Genomic DNA, 23,226 nt, shown 5'->3' on the forward strand with positions numbered 1-23,226 from the left:
TAGGGACGGGACCTGCACCAGTGGGAGGGAGCTGTGAAGGAGGAAAGGTTTCCACACACTAGGAAGCCCCTTCGCAGGCGGAGACTGTGGATGGTGGAATGCGAAAGCTTCGGAGCCGCGGAGGAGAGCACAGGCACAGGGGTGCGGAGGGCAAAGCGGAGAGATTCCCACAGAGAGGATCACGGCTGACCGGCACTCACCAGCCTGAGAGGCTTGTCTGCTCACCCGCCAGGGAGGGCGGGGCTGGGAGCTGAGGCTCGGACTTCGGTCGGAGCGCAGGGAGAGGACTGGGGTTGGTGGCGTGAACACAGCCTGAAGGAGCTAGTGCACCACAGCTAGCCGGGAAGGAGTCCGGGAAAAACTCTGGACCTGCCGAAGAGGCAAGAGACTTTTTATTCCCTCTTTGTTTCCTGATGCGCGAGGAGAGAGGATTAAGAGTGCTGCTTAAAGGAGCTCCAGAGACGGGCACGAGCCGCGGCTAAAAGCGCGGATCCCAGAGACAGGCATGAGACGCTAAGGCTGCTGCTGCCGCCACAAAGAAGCCTGTGTGCGAGCACAGGTCACTATCCACACCTCCCTTCCGGGGAGCCTGTGCAGCCCGCCACTGCCAGGGTCCTGGGATCCAGGGACAACTACCCCGGGAGAATGCACGACGCGCCTCAGGCTGGTGCAACGTCACGCAGGCCTCTGCCGCCGCAGACCCGCCCCGCACTCCGTGCCCCTCCCCCCCCAACGGCCTGAGTGAGCCAGAGGCCCCAAATCAGCGGCTCCTTTAACCCCGTCCTGTCTGAGCGAAGAACAGACGCCCTCCGGCGACCAACACGCAGAGGCGGGACCAAATCCAAAGCTGAACCCCGGGAGCTGTGAGAACAAAGAAGAGAAAGGGAAATCTCTCCCAGCAGCCTCAGGAACAGTGGATTAAATCTCCACAATCAACTTGATGTACCCTGCATCTGTGGAATACCTGAATAGACAACGAATCATCCCAAATTAAGGAGGTGGACTTTGGGAACAAGATATATTATTTTTCCCCTTTTCCTCTTTTTGTGAGTGTGTATGTGTATGCTTCTGTGTGAGATTTTGTCTGCATAGCTTTGCTTCCACCATTTGTCCTAGGGTTCTATCCATCCATTTTTTTGCTTTTTTTTTTTTTACTTAAATTTTTTTTTTAATAATTACTTTTTTATTTTAATAACTTTATTTTATTTTACCTTACTTTATTTTCTTTCCTTTTATCCTCTTTCTTTCTTTCCTCCTACTTTTTCTCCCTTTTATTCTAAGCCGTGTGGATGAAAGGCTCTTGGTGCTGCAGCCAGGAGTCAGTGCTGTGCCTCTGAGGTGGGAGAGCCAACTTCAGGAGGTCCATAAGGGACCTCCCAGCTCCACGTAATATCAAACAATGAAAATCTCCCAGAGATCTCCATCTCAACACCAACACCCAGCTTCACTCAATGACCAGCAAGCTACAGTGCTGGACACCCTATGCCAAACAACTAGCAAGACAGGAACACAATCCCACCTATTAGCAGAGAGGCTACCTAAAATCATAATAAGGCCACAGACACCCCAAAACACACCAACAGACGGGGACCTGCCCACCAGAAACGCAAGATCCAGACTCATCCACAAGAACACAGGCACTAGTCCCCTCCACCAGGAAGCCTACACAACTCACTGAACCAACTTTAGCCACTGGGGACAGACACCAAAAACAACGGGAACTATGAACCTGCAGCCTGAAAAAAGGAGACCCCAAACACAGTAAGATAAGCAAAATGAGAAGACAGAAAAACACACAGCAGTTGAAGGAGCAAGGTAAAAACCCACCAGACCTAACAAATGAAGAGGAAATAGGCAGTCTACCTGAAAAAGAATTCAGAATAATGATAGTAAAGATGATCCAAAATCTTGGAAACAGAATAGACAAAATGCAAGAAACATTTAACAAGGACCTAGAAGAACTACAGACGAAACAAGAAATGATGAACAAGACAATAAATGAAATTAAAAATACTATAGAAGGGATCAGTAGCAGAATAACTGAGGCAGAAGAACGGATAAGTGACCTGGAAGATAAAGTAGTGGAAATAACTACTGCAGAGCAAAATAAAGAAAACAGAATGAGAAGAACTGAGGACAGTCTCAGAGACCTCTGGGACAACATTAAACGCACCAACATTTGAATTTTAGGGGTTCCAGAAGAAGAAGAGAAAAAGAAAGGGACTGAGAAAATATTTGAAGTGATTATAGTTGGAAACATCCCTAATATGGGAAAGGAAATAGTTAATCAAGTCCAGGAAGCACAGGGAGTCCCATACAGGATAAATCCAAGGAGAAACATGCCAAGACGCATAATAATCAAACTGTCAAAAATTAAACACAAAGAAAACATATTAAAAGCAGCAAGGGAAAAACAACAAATAACACACAAGGGAATCCCCATAAGGTTAACAGCTGATCTTTCAGCAGAAAATCTGCAAGCCAGAAGGGACTAGCAGGACATATTTAAAGTGATGAAGGAGAAAAAGCTACAACCAAGATTACTCTAACCAGCAAGGATCTCATTCAGATTTGATGGAGAAATTAAAACCTTTACAGACAAGCAAAAGCTGAGAGAGTTCAGCACCACCAAACCAGCTTTACAACAAATGCTAAAGGAACTTCTCTAGGCAAGAAACACAAGTGAAGGAAAAGACCTATAATAACAAACCCCAAACAATTAAGAAAATGGGAATAGGAACATACATATCGATAATTACCTTAAACGTAAATGGATTAAATGCTCCAACCAAAAGACACAGACTGGCTGAATGGATACAAAAAGAAGACCAATATATATGCTGTCTACAAGAGACCCACTTCAGAACTAGAGACACATACAGACTGAAAGTGAGGGGATGGAAAAAGATATTCCATGCAAATGGAAACCAAAAGAAAGCAGGAGTAGCAATTCTCGTATCAGACAAAATAGACTTTAAAATAAAGACTACTAAAAGAGACAAAGAAGGACACTACATAATGATCAAGGGATTGATCCAAGAAGAAGATATAGCAATTGTAAATATTTATGCATCCAACATAGGAGCACCTCAATACATCAGGCAAATACTAACAGCCATAATAGGGGAAATCGACAATAACACAGTCATACTAGGAGACTTTAACACCCCACTTTCACCAATGGACAGATCATCCAAAATGAAAATAAATAAGGAAACACAAGCTTTAAATGATACATTAAACAAGATGGACTTAATTGATATTTATAGGACATTCCATCCAAAAACAACAGAATACACATTGTTCTCAAGTGCTCATGTAACATTCTCCAGGATAGATCATATCTTGGGTCACAAATCAAGCCTTGGTAAATTTAAGAAATTTGAAATTGTATCAAGTATCTTTTCTGACCACAACACTATGAGACTAGATATCAATTACAGGAAAAGATCCGTAAAAAATACAAACACATGGAGGCTAAACAATTCACTACTTAATAACAGTGTAATCACTGAAGAAATCAAAGAGGAAATAAAAAAATGCCTAGAAACAAATGACAATGGAGACACAACAACCCAAAACCTATGGTATGCAGCAAAAGCAGTTCTAAGAGGGAAGAACTGGATTGTATTATAGCAATACAATCAATTGTATTGTATTGCTACAACTATAGCAATATAATCCTACCTTAAGAAACAGGAAACATCTCGAATAAACAACCTAACCTTGCACCTAAAGCAGTTAGAGAAAGAAGAACAAAAAATCCCCAAAGTTAGCAGAAGGAAAGAAAACATAAAGATCAGATCAGAAATAAATGAAAAAGAAATGAAGGAAATGATAGCAAAGATCAATAAAACTAAAAGCTGGTTCTTTGAGAACATAAACAAAATTGATAAACCATTAGCCAGACTCATCAAGAAAAAAAGGGAGAAGACTCAAATCAACAGAATTAGAAATGAAAAAGGAGAGGTAACAACTGACACTGCAGAAATACAAAATACAACTCTATGCCAATAAAATGGACAACCTGGAAGAAATGGACAAATTCTTAGAAATGCACAACCTGCCAAGACTGAATCAGGAAGAAATAGAAAATATGAACAGACGATAAACGGAGCTGGAGGAATCAGGCTCCCTAACTTCAGACTTTACTACAAAGCTACAGTAATCAAGACAGTATAGTACTGGCACAAGCACTGAAATTGAAACTGTGATTAAAAATCTCCCAACAAACAAAAGCCCAGGACCAGATGGTTTCACAGGCGAATTCTATCAAACATTGAGAGAAGAGCTAACACCTATCCTTCTCAAACTCTTCCAAAATATAGCAGAGGGAGGAACACTCCCAAACTCATTCTACGAGGCCACCATCACCCTGATACCAAAACCAGACAAGGATGTCACAAAGAAAGAAAACTACAGGCCAATATCACTGATGGACATACATGCAAAAATCCTCAACAAAATACTAGCAAACAGAATCCAACAGCACATTAAAAGGATCATACACCATGATCAAGTGGGGTTTATTCCAGGAATGCAAGGATTCTTCAATATATGCAAATCAATCAATGTGATACACCACATTAACAAACTGAAGGAGAAAAATCATATGGTCATCTCAATAGAAGCAGAGAAAGCTTTCAACAAAATTCCACACCCATTTATGATAAAAACCCTCCAGAAAGTAGGCATAGAGGGAACTTTCCTCAACATAATAAAGGCCATATATGACAAACCCACAGCCAACATCATCCTCAATGGTGAAATACTGAAAGCATATCCACTAAGATCAGGAACAAGACAAGGTTGCCCACTCTCACCACTCTTATTCAACATAGTTTTGGAAGTTTTAGCTACAGCAATCAGAGAAGAAAAGGAAATAAAAGGAATCCAAATTGGAAAAGAAGTAAAGCTGTCACTGTTTGCAGATGACATGATACTATACATAGAGAATCCTAAAGATGCTACCAGAAAACTATTAGAGCTAATCAATGAATTTGGTAAAGTAGCAGGATACAAAATTAATGCACAGAAATCTCTGGCATTCCTATACAGTAATGATGAAAAATCTGAAAGTGAAATCAAGAAAACACTCCAATTTACCATTGCAACAAAAAGAATAAAATATCTAGGAATAAACCTACCTAAGGAGACAAAAGACCTGTATGCAGAAAATTATAAGACACTGATGAAAGAAATTAAAGATGATACAAATAGATGGAGAGATATACCATGTTCTTGGATTGGAAGAATCAACATTGTGGAAATGACTCTACTATGCAAAGCAATCTACAGATTCAATGCAATCCCTATCAAACTACCAGTGGCATTTTTCACAGAACTAGAACAAAAAAATTTCACAATTTTTATGGAAACACAAAAGACCCCGAATAGCCAAAGCAATCTTGAGAACGATAAACGGAGCTGGAGGAATCGGGCTCCCTGATTTCAGACGATACTACAAAGCTACAGTAATCAAGACAGTATGGTACTGGCACAAAAACAGAAAGATAGATCAATGGAACAGGATAGAAAGCCCAGAGATAAACCCACGCACATATGGGCACCTTATCTTTGATAAAGGAGGCAGGAATGTACAGTGGAGAAAAGACAGCCTCTTCAATAAGTGGTTCTGGGAAAACTGGACAGGTACATGTAAAGTATGAGATTAGATCACTCCCTAACACCATACACAAAAATAAGCTCAAAATGGATTAGAGACCTAAATGTAAGGCCAGAAACTATCAAACTCTTAGAGGAAAACATAGGCAGAACACTCTATGACATAAATCACAGGAAGATTCTTTCTGACCCATCTCCTAGAGAAATGGAAATTAAAAAAACCGAAAATAAACAAATGGGACCTAATGAAACTTCAAAGCTTTTGCACAGCAAAGGAAACCATACAGAAGACCAAGAGACAACCCTCAGAATGGGAGAAAATATTTGCAAATGAAGCAACTGACAAAGGATTAATTTCCAAAATTTACAAGCAGCTCATGCAGCTCAATAACAAAAAAACAAACAACCCAATCCAAAAATGGGCAGAATACCTAAATAGACATTTCTCCAAAGAAGATATATAGACTGCCAACAAACGGATGAAAGAATGCTCAACATCATTAATCATTAGAGAAATGTATATCAAAACTACAATGAGATATCATCTCACACCAGTCAGAATGGTCATCATCAAAAAATCTAGAAACAATAAATGCTGGAGAAGGTGTGGAGAAAAAGGAACATTCTTGCACTGCTGGTGGGAATGTGGATTGGTACAGCCACTATGGAGAACAGTATGGAGGTTCCTTAAAAAACTAAAAATAGAACTACCATATGACCCAGCAATCCCACTACTGGGCATATATCCTGAGAAAACCATAATTCAAAAAGAGTCATGTACCAAAATGTTCATTGCAGCTCTATTTACAATAGCCCGGAGATGGAAACAACCCAAGTGTCCATCATCGGATGCATCGATAAAGAAGATGTGGCACATATATACAATGGAATATTACTCAGCCATAAAAAGAAACAAAATTGAGCTATTTGTACTGAGGTGGATGGACCTAGAGACTGTCATACAGAGTGAAGTAAGTCAGAAAGAGAAAAACAAATACTGTATGCTATCACATATATATGGAATTTAAGAAAAAAAATGTCATGAAGAACCTATGGGTAAGACAGGAATAAAGACACAGACCTACTAGAGAATGGACTTGAGGACATGGGGAGGGGGAAGGGTAAGCTGTGACAAAGTGAGAGAGTGGCATGGACATATATACTCTACCAAACGTAAAATAGATAGCTAGTGGGAATAGATAGCCACATAGCACAGGGAGATCAGCTGGGTGGTTTGTGACCACCTAGAGGGGTGGGATAGGGAGGTGGGAGGGAGGGAGATGCAAGAGAGAAGAGATATGGGAACATATGTATATGTATAACTGATTCACTTTGTTATAAAGCAGAAACTAACACACCATTGTAAAGCAATTATACTCCAATAAAGATGTTAAAAAAAAATCCTAGTCTTGACTGATAAGTTTCTCAAAGGCGAAATACCTAAACAGTGACAACAAGTGAGACAGCTGATAGATATACACACTTCCTTTTCTGAATGGCATATTTAAAGGGCTCATTCACGGTGACAATGACTCTTACTCACTGGGAATCTTATTTTCTCTTACAAACAACTGCTTTAAATATAGGAACATGGCTATTTTAGTCCAACTTAAAATAAAAAGATGCTAGGAATTTGTATTCATTGTTGGCCTCCATCTGTAGTCATATGCATGATCATAGTCAAGTTATAACATTCCAGTCTCCTTTACCATAAAATGAAAGTCCCCAACAAGATCATCTCTGGGTCACTTCCATTCGCAAAATTTAACGTAAAAGAAATCCACAATTCTCCCAGCACCAGGCACCCTTAACTGTGCCTCATAAATAACAATAATAATGTTTCACACAGTGTATGGTACAAAGTAAGGACTATCTGCAAAATGCAATTTAAACAGATGGCACTTTATGGCTTGCCATTTACTGTAGTAGTAAATTGCAAATAGGCAATTGTGCCTATGTGTATTTGCTGATCTGTCAGACATTGGAAATAAGGCCAGTGTATTATCCCTTTATAATTCAGGGCACACATTCATTCTCTGGGAGAGGCATTAAGTTTTTATTGAAAATGAGAAACACTGCAGCTGGGGTGAACCACAGAGGGGGCTCCTTCCATTACCATTTAGCGTATGCATACACGATTTTCAGAGTGAGTGTCAGGGTTTTCTCAGCCTTGTTCTGCCATGCGCTGGAGTCAGCATTCCCATCTATTTTAATGATTTTAAAGACTACCATTTTCTCATCACCTTTTACCTACCCATGTCGGGCTCCAACTCAGCTTCATTCACCAGCTCTAATTCCATGACTTCCTTCCTCCTGATTCTTTACCTCAGTGTCTCCAACGTGATTTGGTTCTACAGCTTCCTCAACACTCTTTTCAGGCCCCAGGTGGCTATTTCTGCACAGCTGAAATCTGCTAATGCTTTTAAGATAATGTCCTTCACCCTTGGAAACAGAAAAAGAATAGCAATAATCACTGATTCTCAGTATGAAACCTCTAAACATTGTATGCCTTCCTTCTTTTAAATGTCTTACATCTTTTTTTTTAATGAAGTAAAAAGAACCTGGGTCTCATAGTATTAGCTCTCTCATACATGCATGAAATAATCAGACTGTAAGTGACTTATGTAGTTAAAGACTCGTGGCTTGGGATTGTGTCTACTGTATCCCCATCTCTTTTATTACTATAAAGAATTTACAATTGGTACAGTACACTATAACCCAGCTGCCGTGTTACACACTGCCTGCAAATGGGAAACACTGATCTGAACTACAATATAAAGATCAGAGAAAATTTCATTCAGGCTCTTCATACAGGTCAGAAATAAATAGGATTTATACAGTAAGTCTGACCTGGTACAGAGTCTTCACAATTTATGGGAAGCTAATCAGATGATGGAATTTTTTGTTGATATTTTAATCTGTACCTTAAAAGCACCATTTATAACTAAAAGGACACAACTGGCTAATTTTGCTCAATAAATCCCCAGAACAGCATAGAACTCAGTGCAGAATTCAACCAAATTTTCATATACCCTGTACAGGATGGAGCATGTGGTATTTAAGTTCAGGGAAATTGACAGAGAATTCTGATTGGTTGATGGTTCCGTTTGTGTTTGAGAGAAAATAATAAAGCACTTTTTCTTCATATATGCATATATTTGTTGATTAACACAGGTGCAAAACTCCCCCAAGGTCACCCTGGAGTTTACTCTGCAGCCTAATACGTTTAACAAGATTATGTTACATAACTTACTGTCTTACCATAAAATGAGAGTAGTATCTTGAAGAGAAGAAAATATCTCATTTAATAGAAATTAAATCCAGAAGCCAGTTCTACAAACACAGTATATAATCTCATAAACTCAATTTTGGATTATTCAGAATAACATGTAAGTAGAATCAACTGTTCTTCTTCCCCTGAATGGGGAGGTTTACCCAGTATTATTTACACATCACAGTAAGTATGGTTAACATGTAATTCTGAGCAAATATTAAATCTCAACCACAGTTTATGTAAACAAAATAGACAAACAAGAGTAGGTAGGAAACTTCCTTCTTTTCCTCTATTTAAAAATCCACTCACTTCAATTCACTTGAGAAGTCCAATTCAGGGCCTGTGGATTCTATCATTCCAGTCCTAAGGGTTATCCCTGCTCTTTTTTTTACCATAAGTTAAGCACAAGATTGCACTTCTACTGTGCATTTCCCAAATAATATGAAGTGAGGCATTAATTGATTGTCTTCCTGAATATCCCCAACATTGATGTGTACACAAAATCCTATATTTTAACAGACAGTGCATTCTTGCGGTGGTACTTGAATGTCTACAATCAATAAGCTTGCAGATTTTAAATTAAGGTTCCATTTTCAGAAAACTAAAACTTTTAATAAATTCCTTATTAAAAATATACAGGTGCATATATATACATATATATATTCCATTATATATATATAATGGAATACTACTCAGCCATAAAAAAGAATGAAATAATGCCATGGACCTAGAGATTATCATACTAAGTGAAGTAAATAAGTCAGAAAGAGAAAGACAAATACCATATGATATCTCTTATATGTGGAATCTAAAATATGACACAAATGAATTTGACAAAACAGAAACAGACTCACAAATATAGAGAACAGACTTGTGTTTATTACAATATTCTGTAATAAACTGTTTTGAAAAAGAATATGAAAAGGAATATATATATATGAATATATATAAAAATAACTAAATCACTGCTGTACAGCAGAAATTAACACTACATTGTAAATCAACTACACTTCAATAAAATAAATTAAATAAATAAATACTATTTTGGGATATTAAAAAAAGAAAATCAATGTTACCAATGATAACATTGGCTTACCAATGTTGTTGCTATTGTTTTTCTTTAGGTTATCCAATATCTAGAATTATTTCAAATGTTAACACAATGGATTTCCATTTGCTATAGACCATACAAATTAATTTTACATGTTCTAGAAAGTTAGTTTTTAAAGCTAAACTGAGGTGACATTGAGTACAAAGATGGAACTCGTTCTAATATTGGGAAAAAGATTATAATTGAAAAAATTGCAAGAGATTGAGCATGGATTAAGTCTGCAGTTGTAAAACCAGGGTTTTTTGTTGTTGTTGTTCTTGTTTCTGCATAGTCCACGGATAACAAAATGTAACCAGAGAAATGTGAATGGTAAACTTCTCTAAACAAAGGATTCTCTGGTGAATTCTCATCCTATCAATAGCTAGATAGAATTATGAGCTTCCCTTTGCATTTAGATCACTAAAATGATGTTCTGATATAAATTTGTGTGACTTCAATCAAGTCACCTGAGGTGTCAAAACCTCAGTTTCTTTAAACTGGGAATAACAAAATACATAATGTTGGGAGACAATTTCCCATGGGTCTTCTGCATTTCTGCATACCTTGTGAATCAAGATCCTGACAACACTTTGTTCCCTGCTATCTTTTTAAAATATTTGCATGGCAAACAACCTTGGAAGATAGAGACAGTGCCACGGTAGAAGCACTACCTTTTGCTTTCCAGAATTATAATCATAATGTCTCCATCCTGGGCAAAAATTTGGCCAGTTTGCTTATAGCCCCTTTAAAAATATGAGGTTTCCACGGGCTTCTCTGGTGGCACAGTGATTGAGAGTCCGCCTGCTGATGCAGGGGACACGGGTTCGTGCCCCGGTCCGGGAAGATCCCACATGCCGGGGAGCGGCTGGGCCCGTGAGCCATGGCCGCTGAGCCTGCGCTTCTGGAGCCTGTGCTCCGCAACGGGAGAGGACACAACTGTGAGAGGCCCGCATACTGCAAAAAAAAAAAAAAAAAAAAAAAAAAAAAAATATATATATATATATATATATATATATATATATGAGGTTTCCTAAACTTGGGATTCCTCTCCTATAAATAGCAAGCCAGCAGTCACCTGGCTTTCACTGCATTGCCCTGTAGGAATTTGGATTTAGGGAACTGGGACAAATGCTGACATTCTGGTTTCTGCCGTTTCTGTAGTAAACGGTTCTTCATCTCTGTTCCAAGAGTCTGTATCCTCTACCTGCATCCATGTATCTATGTCATGTTAACCTGTAGGCATGTAGAATAAAAATCTCAGCCCCTTCACAGTTCTTGACATATATTTCATATGGTTGTTGTGGAAATAAAATTACACAATGCGCTTATAAACCTTAGCTCTGTGCTTGGGCAAAGAAGCATTCAAAATTTTTAGCTATAACATTATTATCACTCAAACCAAAGTTTAATATAAATTTTTCTTTAAGCCTCACCTTTCAAAAGTTGATTTAATTATAGATTTCTAGGGTCTTATATCATTTCATTTTTTATTTTCTTTCATAATTGAATTAAATTTAATGAACATTCAAATGGATTAAAAGTTTCACTTGTAATATGCTTAATAATTCCATCATTTTAGCACTTTCAATTTTCTACTCATTTCAAAAGACATTATGACATAAAATAGTCAAATAATTGCACAAACACTGTTATACAAAGATGTTAATATTTCCAAAATCAAACAGCTGGCAGACATTCCAAGCCTGAGATAGTGGCAAATATTTGCCAACTGGTGTATGAAAGCAGATTCATTATAAGGAGGAAAGTTGAGGGGTGGCATTAATTATTTTAAGGCTGTGGCCTTAAGTACCACCTGTGGACATGACATAAATTTAAAAACTTAAAATTTCATACATCTATTTACTTATCTTACAGCTATGACTCTATGTCTCTCATTTTATAAGCTTTTCCATTACTACGTCTGACTGTGGCTAAACTACCAAGCAGGTAAGTGAAAGAAGTTAGTCAAGCTAGCACTAACATAAAAACAAATAAATAATCAATCAATTAACATTAAAAATAAAGAGTTATTAATGATATCAATTTCCTGAATTTTGGGTTTGTAGTATATAGAAAATGCCCTTTTCTTTTCAGTTTAAACTATACAGAAATGCCTCACACATAGGGAAATCAGAATTATTTTCCTGAATTTACTCAACCCAAATACTGAGCTGAATTTAGAGAATGTAAATTTTCTCAACAAAAGAAAAGGTCACCAGTTAAGAAATAAACTTTTATAATATGCTACTTTTACACAAATTAATAATAAGCAGGTAATCAATAAATACTGAATGAATAAATAACAATTATGAATGGACTATATAATATTTGATAGATGTTTCTCTTTTTTCAACCCTCAATGTTTATAGATTTTGTTTTCAATGAAGGAAGTCATTTTGTTAATTAGAGAGAAATGTATTATTACAGTTAAACGTAATTAATATTGGTATTCTTCAGTAGCCAAGTAAAAGCATCATAAAACAAATAAAATGAATAATGGAAGCAGTCTTATTGGAGACAAAGCTCATTATCAAACTGAAGGTTTGTTTCATATGAACAAAAAATTTTTCCAACAACTGATATGAACATGTTCAATGAAAATTTTTTAGCATGAAGGAAATGAGGAATTTCACATTCCTAATATTTAATAATCTCCTTGCAGCTACTTTAGCTTTCAAAATAAGAGAATGTATAGACCAAGGAGAGGAAGGATAATTAAACTTCATAACAAGATAACAGTAAAGATAATTTTTAAACTTCAAATAAAAGTTACCAAAATGGTACATTAAATTTTATTTCAAAAAATTATTTACATCCTTCTAGATTAGAGTAAAATAATGATCCAACAATAGAATTACGATGTACTCATATTTATGTCGTTCTTTAGAAAAACACAACTCAGAAGTCAATAGGAGTTTTAACACCACAAGGAAAATATACAGTGGGAAAATTCAGCCCGTTAGGATTAAGGAAGATTGATCGGTTCTATAAGTATACATGAACTCATGCTTAATGACCCCAATAACAAGACTAGTCTTTATATAACACTGTTCATCTTTAGAGTGCTTTACCAACCTTCTATAATTAATAAGGATGGACAAATCCTGCTGTGTCCTTCAAGGCTTTCAAGTGGCATTTCTATCGTTTGGAGCCTCACTAAAATCCAAAATGCACTTGCTTCTTCTCTATAAGAATTTAGCAACAATTTTTAAACCATATAAAATTTTAGGGGCATATCATCTGAACAACTTTAGTTCCATGAAATTCTCTGTGTTTAAGATTTGCTTCCTAATACTACCCAAACACTTTGTTCCTCTTCATAAGTTTTCCTAACTTATTTTACATTGATAGTTAATAGTCTAAACTTATTTGACCTATGTAAAAGGAAGGATATAGAAGTTATAGCTATAGCTCACACACAGATTTTAATTTATAATAAATTAAAAATGTAGCCAGATTTTTAAAAATTTTAGTGCTAAAATACTCAATGGATATTACACCTCCCAAATAATGATCTAACTCAAATGGTTAAGAAATGACATACTTGAGGGAAAAAATAGTTTACGTGTATTCTTTTTTTTTTTTTCTTTTGGGAGAGTACTCATGATTTCCTAGGCTTCCCTGTTTGTTTGTTTTGAATGTTATTCAATGTCTCTCTAAGCTCTTGTTTTCTCAGTCAACAATCTGATTAGAGCCAGACCATGTCTGTCCCAGAAAGATAAGAAATCTGCCTAGGAGAAAATTAAGGACTCCTAGAGTTCCAGGTGTAGCTGTCTTACTCATTGATCTAAACTAATGACTTAGAGGAAAGAAATTGTAAGTGCTAGGACAAATCGAGATTTCCAGGTGTCTTTTCCCATCTCTATTATTACTAAAGGAACCCTTACCTTTTCGTCTAAATTACTGGATAATATTTGTGGTGTGATATATATTCATAATGGCCAAAGGCATCATAGAGGTAGAAAAATAGCTTATAATAATCAGAGGAGATAATATAAACCAACAAAGAAATAAATCAAATGTGTCTTTCTTCAATGTTCTAAACAAAGAAGAAAACATTTCGCAGACCAAGGAGCTTACAAAAGGCTTACTCTTTCCTCAGAAGACGTAGTGGGTGCTCTGTTACCTCCATACGTCTTAATTCCCAAAGAAATTAGGAAGGGATTTCAGGACAATTCTGCTATCTATTCCACCAAAATAGTGTTACTTCTGGTCTCACTAGTATTTTCAGCAAAGAGAAGCAGTAGAGGGTATTTGGCATACATATTCTGGCTTCAGTAAAGAAAAATCTAAAGCCCATACTTTACAGAGGTTTATCCAAGTGAAACGGAGCAGGACCCTGTGGGGCTCCTTGGCACAGAACTTTTTCTGTGTCCCCCATTTCTTGTTTGTAGGGAATAGACTACAGCCTCTATGACCTTCCCTGAGTTCCAAAGGGCAGGTTCAAACAGTTGCTAATCAGGGAAGGGAGGGAATGCAGAGACAAGGGAGGAGCAGTCAAGAAACAATAGTGCAGACTTGGGGCAGGGTCCTCGTTCTGCCTCAAGGGATATACATAGCAATATCTTTGAGCTCTTCTGCAGAACTAAAACCCCCAACAAATGGAAGATGTTAACTACTTGATGAAGCATTCTTAATTCCAGAGAAGGTCACAGTTTGATAATCTCAAGAACCAGAGAAGCTCATCAGGAGACCACCTGAGACCAGATTAAAGGAGTGCAGGCTCTGCACACACCCTAATCTTATCAGCAACCCACCCTTGAACTATTGCTATAAAACTCCTCACCAAACAGTTGGGACACACAGTTTTGAGGGGCATGAGCCCACTGTGTCCCCCTTTGCCTGGCAAAGCAATAAAACTATTCTTTTCTACTTCACCCAAAACTCTGTCTCTGAGATTCAAGTCGGTACTGGTGCACAGAGGCTGAGGTTTTGGCATCATAAGGACCACCCTACTCTCTTCTATCCTTGCTCACAGGGTTTTATAATATTTGCTTAATCCAGTAAAGTCCATGTCAGAGAACAACTAGGAAGGATCTCTAACTTGATTCCAATATCAGTTCCTTGGCTGACACGAATTTACTTGATTTTTGTGGATTTATTTTGTTTTCTTTCTTTTCTTTTCTTTCTTTTTTTTTTGAGATAGGAATTTAGTTTTTTTAAGGAAGCTCTGGAGATATGTTAAGCTGTTTCCTTATTGAGACTAGTGTTTCCTTCTCTAAGGCTGGATTTCAAAAACTCATTTCAAATTTTCTTCTTTGGTAGAGCTGTCCTGTCTGCTGAAATTGATACCAAAGCAAATATTGTACAATATATAAATTTAAAAGGGTTTTTTGTTTGTTTGTTTGTTTGTTTTCAGGCAGAATTAGGTTTTGATCCTGGCTCTACCAAACATTATCCGTGGTTTCTTAGAAAAGCTATTTAACATCTATCTATGAGCCTTCATTTTCTCATGTGTCAAATGGAATAATAAAGACTAGCTTTCAGTGACTTTGAGGATTAAAAGCGATAAGACATAGTGCTTATCGCATTTCCTGATCATAATAAATACTCATAAAAAAGTGTAGTTGTTTTTATTGTTGTCAGTGGTTGTGGTTCTGTGGTAAGACCTGATTCTTGTTTTTCAATAGATGACAATCTACTTATAAATATCAATATAACAGAAACAGTAAAAAGGTAATATTAATTTAATCAAAATAAATTTCTCAGAATATATATTTAGAGAAATCCCAACAGAAGCATAATACACTGATCCAAAGATGGTCATAGGATCAGACTGAACTTTGAAGGGAGAACAGTCCAGTTATTTTGACAACCAGATGAGAGTGTAGAAAACAAAGCATGAGCAAAGGCTTGAAAAATAAGACTGAGAAATACTAGATAGAAGATAGAATTTGAATCTTTTTAAAGATAAATGAAATTTATGGATAACTCGAATGCCATGCTGTTTAGTAAGGACTTGATCCTGACACAATGAGTATTCATATGAGAATTTTTGTTTGTTTGTTTTACCATGGAAGTGATAGTATAGAATTGGCATTTTAGAAAGTTAATTCTAAAGGCCATGTATAGGACTTCCCTGGTGGCGCAGTGGTTGAGAGTCCACCTGCTGATGCAGGGGACACGGGTTCGTGACCCAGTCCGGGAAGATCCCATGTGCCGTGGAGCGGCTGGGCCCGTGAGCCATGGCCGCTGAGCCTGTGCGTCCAGAGCCTGTGCTCCACAATGGGAGAGGCCACAACAGTGAGATGCCCACGTACTGCAAAAAAAAACAAAAGCAAAAACAAAAAAAACCCAAACAAACAAAGAAATAAAGGCCACGTGTAGAATGAATTCAAGGTGAGAGGGAATGAACTTTGGGAGAATTACACGAATTGAGGAATATTTGGAGAGGATGGAAGTTGTGGGAATAGAAAGCAAGGACCAGATACAGAAGACATTTCAGAGGATCAATCAATAGCAATTAATGGGGCTTCCCTGGTGGCGCAGTGGTTGAGAATCTGCCTGCCAATGCAGGGGACACGGGTTCGAGCCCTGGTCTGGGAGGATCCCATATGCCGCGGAGCAGCTGGGCCCGTGAGCCACAACTACTCAGCCTGCGCGTCTGGAGCCTGTGCTCCACAACAAGAGAGGCTGTGATAGTGAGAGGCCCGCGCACCACGATGAAGAGTGGCCCCCGCTTGCCACAACTAGAGAAAGCCCTCGCACAGAAACGAAGACCCAACACAGCCATAAATAAATTAATTAATTAATTAAAAAACAACAAAAACAACAAAAAACAAAACCCACCTTTGCTTAGAAATGATGCATTTCTGATCATTGGTTGGATTTAAAAAAAAAAAATTAATGGACTGAGCATCTAAAATTAATGGGCTGAATATTTCCATTGAGGCTTCTTCTTTTTTATTTCCATTCATACAACTCTTGCTTCTAACTCTTGCTTGATCTGTCTCTTTGGAGAAGGAAGAGAATAATAAAGAACTTCATCATTTATGTCTCAAGTCTCACAGCCACATCCTTGGCTCTCAAAATATAAAGGCCAGGTTTATAAATCAAGTGAGAGAGAGAAATTAGAGAGTGGGCATAAGTGCTTTTCAACTTGAGTTGCACTAGTGACAAGATAGAGTGGCTCTATCATAGGCAGTTATAAAAACAGAAAGCTTTAAAGTAAGGAGAGTTCACTGTTCAAACACCATACCTAGGACAACAGACCCAATGGTGGCCTTCTAGTCATGTAAAACTAATGCATTTAATACAATTCCTCCCATAAACAGACTTGAAATATATTATCTAGTTTCTAAGACAGAGTACCAGTGAACTCATTAGAATCTTGAACTTCAGTTTATGATTTTGATAAAAAAAGAATATTTTGTTAGCAGGAAAAATATTTCTTCAAGCACAGTTTCAAGGAAAACTTAATTAAAACAAGCAAAACTGTTCTGATGAAATCAAGGGCGTGATCTCAGAGTCCTAACAGTATGGTTCCCCCCCGCCTTACAACTGCAAGATAGACATATCATCAACCCCAACATCTCCACAGAACACAGTTTGAAAACCACTGTCTCACTGGATTTGAGGTATTGTTGTTGAACAAATATTTATGACAAGGTTGGGGATGAGGTTCTAAAATGGAATTGTTCTGTCTGCCAAACTAATGTTAGGGTTAAAATATGATCTTGGACTCATTTTATGAGTACTCGGAGCTCACTAGGCTAGTGCACCAAAAGACCAGGTGCAAAATGAAAATGCACAAAAAGAAATCACTCACCCTCTCACTTTACTTGACTTAGGTGCAAACAATCAATTTAAATCATTTTTAAACCTGCTTTTGATTGAGTTCATGTACACGCACCCTGCTGTTAACTACCTACAGTTCTGCAAAAGAATTATTTATTCATGTACATGATGACTGGCAAATATGTCTCATATTCAAGACTAGGTAACAGAAAATGATAAGACAAATGAGGAAGATAAGGAAAAATAAAAGAAAGTAACATAGAAATTTACAGTTTAAATGGTAAATTCTTTTTCTTTTTTAATTTAATTAATTAATTTATTTATTTTTGGCTGTGTTGGGTCTTTGTTGCTGCATGTGGGTTTTCTCTAGTTGCGGCAAGCAAGGACTACTATTTGTTGCAGTACAAGGGCTTCTCATTGTGGTGGCTTCTCTTGCTGAAGAGCATGGCTCTAGGCATGTGGGCTTCAGTAGTTGTGGCATGCAGGCTCAGCAGCTGTGGATCGCAGGCTCTAGAGCGCAGGCTCAATAGTTGTGGCACAGGGGCTTAGTTGCTTCGCAGCATGTGGGATCTTCCTGGACCAGGGCTCGAACCCGTGTCCCCTGCATTGGCAGGCCGATTCTTAACTACTGTGCCACCAAGGAAGCCCTAAATGGTAATTTTCACTGCAGAATCTTATATAACTTTTCCAACACACTCAAAAACAAAGCAACATTATTATTTCCATTTTATACACAAAGAACCTGGAAACTAAAATTTAGAGAGGCAATGAAATTTGTCCAAGATCACATGACTAGAAAGCGGCAAGGTCACAACTCACTCAGAACTGCACTATGAGTTCTGAAGAAGAAAGAAAAATAGAAAGGAAGATGCAAAAAAAGAAAGACACCTAAAGCATGATTCATGAAAGAAAAAAATCATAAATGGGACTTCATTAAAATTAAACTATTCTGTTATATAGAAGACTATTAAGAGAATATAAAGAAAAGTCAGTGACTGGGAGAAAACATTTGCTAAACACAAAAGAACTTGTACTCAAAATATTTAAAGAACTTTTAAAAGTCAACAATAGGAAAGCAAACAACCCAATTTAAAAATGGGCAAAATATCTGAACAGATACCTCACCAAAAATGATATATGATGGCAGATAAGCATATGACAAGATCCTCAACATTTTATGTTGTTAGAGAATTGCAAGTTAAAACAATGAAATACCACTACATACCTATTAGATAGGTTAACCAAAACACTGACAACACCAAATGCTGGTGAGGATGTGGAGCAACAGGAACTCTGACTCATTGCTGGTGGGAATGCAACATGGTACATTCACTTTGGAAGACAGTTTGACAGTTTCTTGCAAAGTTAAGCATAGTCTTACCATAAAATCCAGCAATCACACTCCTTGGTATTTACCCAAATTACATTAAAAACTTATGTTCACATAAAATTCTGCACTTGGATGTTTATAGAAGGTTTATTCAAATTTTCCAGATCAACCAAGATGTTCTTCAGTAGGTAAATGGATAAACAAATTGTGTACATCCATAGAAGGGGATAGTATTCAGCGATAAAAAGAAATGAGCTATCAAACCACGAAAAGATATAAGGGAACAACAAATGCACATTACGAAGTGAAAGAAGCCAGACTGAACATGCTTTACACTGTACCCTTCCAACTACATGACATTTTGGAAAAGGCACAACTATAGAGAGAGTAAAAAGATCAGTGGTTGCCAGAAGTTCTGAGGGCAGGAGTCTGAGAAGAATAAATAGGCAGAGCACGGGATTTTTAGGGCAGTGAAATTATTCTGTATGATACTGTAATGATGAATATATGATATATTATACACTATACATTTGTCATAATCTACAAAATGTACAACATCAAGGGTGAACACTAGCATAAACTATGTATTATACTTTAGTTAATAGAAAGAAAAAGGAAAGAAAAAAAGAAATAGAATACAGAGGGAATAAGTAGAACAAAAGACAAGTTGGAACAAAGCCAAGATAGCAAGGGCTGGAAGCATCAACAATGACCACATAAATTTCTTGGCATTAACTTAGTGACTGTCATTACACTTGTTCAATTAATTATTGCCATGTCATACTTTTCTTTATATTTCCCCTTCCTGTTTATGAATCTTCATACCAAGTCTTCTGCAAACTAATCTTAATCCACCTCTGAATCAATCCTTGTCTCAATATTATCAGCTAATGAGGCAGATTATTCTTTGTTACAAGGACTTAATGACCTCCCACTTAATTAACTTATATTTTTCATAAGTAATGATTTATCTATTGGCTCTCTTAACAAGAAAAATACACAGACAGCCTTAAGAGGCACATACACATATACACACATAAACTCAAACACATGAACACATACACTCGACAAGAACAAGTCTTCCACTTTTTAGTATAAAACCATGACTAAACCTGACAGCAACATCCCTAGAGAACTCTACCTAAGGAACAGGAAAAGAATGAAAATCCAAAAATTTCAAAATACAGAAATAAAAAAAGGGACAGATGACAAGTCACTCATCATGACATGATTATCACAATCATGCTGAAAAATAAATTGAAAATCTGAGTAGGGAAATACGGCATTCTGTGGAGTTTTCAAGTAAACAACTAGCCCTTGAACTTAATTCTCAGTTTAATGGACCTCCAAATAATTGAATAAACAATAAATGGCTCAGGAGTATCAGGGATGGAAGAACTAAGGGAGAGCCATGATTTTGGATAACCGATCTACAGAATGGAGGAGGGGGAAGAGGGAGTTAAGAATAAGGTGAAAGGATTAATATTCAGTGTTATTTTCACTGCAAACATCTACAGGAAGAAAATGAATTCTGGGCCTGGCTCCTGAGACGCAGGTTACCTCCATCCAGGCAAAGGAGGCATGAGTAATTAATAATCCACTTCAAAGTTCATAACCCCGATCTCCTCCCCAAAGTAGTCATCAAGAGAGGCAACAGTCAGCTAATGGGAGGATTGCTTAGTACATCTCATGCAGACTAAAGCACCTCTGCCTCAAGGTTTTCTCTTCTTTGCCAGCTCAGGAAGCAGCTGGTTCCCTGAACTCCTGGAGGGAACATTAAGTCCCTTTCAACCACAAATCAGCCACCCAGTATTAGCTTCTTTAAAAGTTAAAAACAACATAGGGGTCTGGCCATCAATCAGTGATTGTATTTTTCACTCAACCCCACAGTAGCTGGTAAATTATTTTTGCTAGAGAACCGAGTCTGTTACCAAAAATTCAGTGCACAATATACACAACGACCTAACTCACCTGTTCATCTAAATCCAAGAAAGACAGTCATTGCCTTTGGGGAAAACATTTAAAAAGCTAGCCTTCATCAATACCGACCAAACAAATATCAGGCTGAATGCACTGGTTAATTTTGATGTATTTTCAAAGTTCTTCTTCCCAGTATAACAGTTTCAGACTTGGGTGTACATAAAAGTTGTTTCAGAAAATTTTTTTAAAATGAAGGATCCTGGACACCACTCCTAGAAGTTCTGATTAAGTAAGTCTTAGGTGAGGCTGAAGAATCTGTGTGATAACTAAAAAGAACTCAAGTGATTTGTGATACAGAAATTATTTGAACTAGATTTTTCAGGAACAAACAACTGGACTTACACATTTAACATCCATGGACTAAACAGTCTCCATTTTGACTCTTTTTATCAAATCTCAATTGTGAATGTCATATGGAACATATCTGATGCACGAATTGAAATTTATGCACACTATAAACAGTTGATTTGCAGGAGTAAGCCAATAAGCTATGTTGCACATCTCAAGATAGCTTTATTTTTGTCAGCTCATTCTTTTTGCAAGGATCCTCACAAGATGGCTTCCCCTTCCTTCCCCCCAAGAAGGAAAAAAAAAAAATCTTCCCTGGAAAACAGTCATCAAAAAATGAGAAAGATTATGAGATGTTGAAAAGGTAGTGATATATAACAGCTTGATAGAAAAACAATCCAGAGCAATTGAGATGAACTCATGGAGCCACTTCTATAAGATTCTCAGCTACTGATCAGAGACAAATAAGAGAAGACATTCACAGAAAGACAGACAAAATGAAAAGCCAGAGGGCTATGTACCAGATGAAGGAACAAGATAAAACCTCAGAAAAACAACTAAATGAGGTGGAGATAGGCAACCATCCAGAAAAAGAATTCAGAATAATGATAGTGAAGATGATCCAAGACCTCTGAAAAAGAATGGAGGCAAAGATCAGGAAGATGCAAGAAATGTTTAACAAAATCTAGAAGAATTAAAGAACAAACAGAGATAAACAATACAATAACTGACATGAAAACTACACTAGAAGGAATGAATAACAGAATAACTGAGGCAGAAGAACGGATAAGTGACCTGGAAGACAGAATGGTGGAATTCACTCTGCGGAACGGAATAAAGAAAAAAGAATGAAAAGAAATGAAGACAGCCTAAGAGACTTCTAGGACAACATTAAAAGCAACAACATTCACATTCTAGGGGTCCCAGAAGGAGAAAAGAGAGAGGAAGGACCAGAGTAAATACTTGAAGAGATTATAGTCGGAAACTCCCTAACATGGGAAAGGAAATAGCCACCCAACTCCAGGAAGCACAGAGAGTCCCATACAGGATAAAGCCAAGGAGAAACATGCTGAGACACATAGTAATCAAATTGGCAAAAATTAAAGAAAAAGAAAAATTATTGAAAGCAGCAAGGGAAAAACGACAAATAACATACAAGGGAACTCCCATAAGGTTAACAGCTGATTTCTCAGCAGAAACTCTACAAGCCAGAAGGGAGTGATATACTTAAAGTGATGAAAGGTAAGAACCTACAACCAAGATTACTCTACCCAGCAAGGATCTCATTCAGATTCGATGGAGAAATCAAAAGCTTTACAGACAAGCAAAAGCTAAGAGAATTCAGCACCACCAAACCAGCTCTAAAACAAATGCTAAAGAAACTTCTCTAAGTGAGAAACACAAGAGAAGAAAAGGACCTACAAAAACAAACCCAAAACAAGTAAGAAAATGGTCATAGGAGCATATATATCGATAATTACCTTAAATGTGAATGGAGTAAATGCTCCAACCAAAAGACACAGGCTTGCTGAGTGGATACAAAAACAAGACCCATATATATGCTGTCTACAAGAGATCCACTTCAGGCCTAGGGACACACTCAGGCTGAAAGTGAGCGGATGGAAAAAAATATTCCATGCAAATGGAAATCAACAGAAAGCTGGAGTAGCAATACTCATATCAGATAAAATAGACTATGTTACAAGAGACAAGGAAGGACACTCCATAATGATGAAGAGATCAATCCAAGAAGAATATATAACAATTAAAAATATATATGCACTCAACATACGAGCACTTCAATACATAAGGCACTGCCAACAGCTATAAAAGAGGAAATAGAAAGTAACACAATAATAGTGGGGGACTTGAACACCTCACTTACACCAATGGAGAGATCAT

This window comes from Leucopleurus acutus (assembly GCF_964270905.1).
Source record: "Leucopleurus acutus genome assembly, chromosome: 1".
In the NCBI taxonomy this organism is placed as follows: Eukaryota; Metazoa; Chordata; class Mammalia; order Artiodactyla; family Delphinidae; genus Leucopleurus; species Leucopleurus acutus.